Source organism: Etheostoma cragini, chromosome 12 (assembly GCF_013103735.1).
Source record: "Etheostoma cragini isolate CJK2018 chromosome 12, CSU_Ecrag_1.0, whole genome shotgun sequence".
In the NCBI taxonomy this organism is placed as follows: domain Eukaryota; kingdom Metazoa; phylum Chordata; class Actinopteri; order Perciformes; family Percidae; genus Etheostoma; species Etheostoma cragini.
Window position 1 is genome coordinate 8,297,740 of NC_048418.1, and position 1,160 is coordinate 8,298,899.

The window sequence follows — 1,160 nt, forward strand, 5'->3', positions numbered from 1 at the left end:
TCAGACAGGGAGCACATACGGGGAGCAGATCAGACAGGGAGCACATACAGGGAGCAGATCAGACAGGGAGCACATACGGGGAGCAGATCAGACAGGGAGCACAGACAGGGAGCAGATCAGACAGTGGAGGCATAATAAAGCATGTTCATTAACCTCTGAGAAGCCTGTCTGAATTTCTGTTTCAAGGCCGGGCCAAATGTCCTCTTTTTTGGATATCCAAATATGGTCATCCTATATTACGCCCTCAAGGCTACCTTGTATGAGTGTGTGTTATGATTGCTTACGTATTTGTAATTTCCAATAACACTAACTTTGCAAGGGTCGGACAGAATTAGTATAACTCCCTGGTTTCTTCAGTGCTTCAGCAAAGGTTCCTGTAAATAATTATTTTTTGTGTCGCAGCTCAGCTAACTGAGAGGTAGAACTAACAAAAATAAAAGGAATTGTTTGCAGCATTCAGGTCTCCCCTACCCATCCTTGCTCAGAATATGTAAAACATGTAGACAAAGCCAAGCTAAGATTTGTTATCGCAGCATCTCAAAAAACCTATTCATATATCAATTCATACTGGCACTTGTGCAACGGTTTTATTTTAAATGTTTGGTATACTCACATACAGGGGAGGGGTTAGCAGGGAGGCACTGAGCGGCATCCGCCCCCCCCCCCTAAAATAGGATTTCCCCCCAATCCATTATGCTAGAGTGCTGTCAATCTGACAATTGTTATTTCCATTGGATCACTTGGCTGCCTGTTCTGCCAATTTTCCCAGTCCTTGTCACATGAGCAATTAATGTTACCATGATGAATTTCCAAAATTCTGATATAACAGAACCAACAACTGGAATTATTTGTTTATAAAGGCAGATTGAGTCTATAGAAAATGTGTATTGTATTCAAATGTATAAATTTTTCCAAATGAAAACAAGTAAAATTTATGTTTTGTTTTATTAGCAGAATTACATTGTGTACTGTCAAAACTTTTCAGAATAAAATTAATCCAGGTAATAAATACAATGACATATGTATACCAATCTGAGGCAATCTTAGAGCACTGTGGGTGTTTAGCGACTTTGTTGTTAAACATACAATGAAGACGTTATTAGAGTAAGCAACTTTTTTTGTATGTAGCATATACAGTATATATATATATATATATATAT

At 38.3% G+C, this 1,160-nt stretch overlaps 1 protein-coding gene across 1 annotated transcript in view; it reads left to right on the forward strand.

The window, feature by feature from the left end:
- Positions 1-1,160, forward strand: part of LOC117953981 (excitatory amino acid transporter 5-like) — a 38,026-nt gene that overhangs the window by 32,069 nt on the left and 4,797 nt on the right. The window lies entirely within an intron of this gene.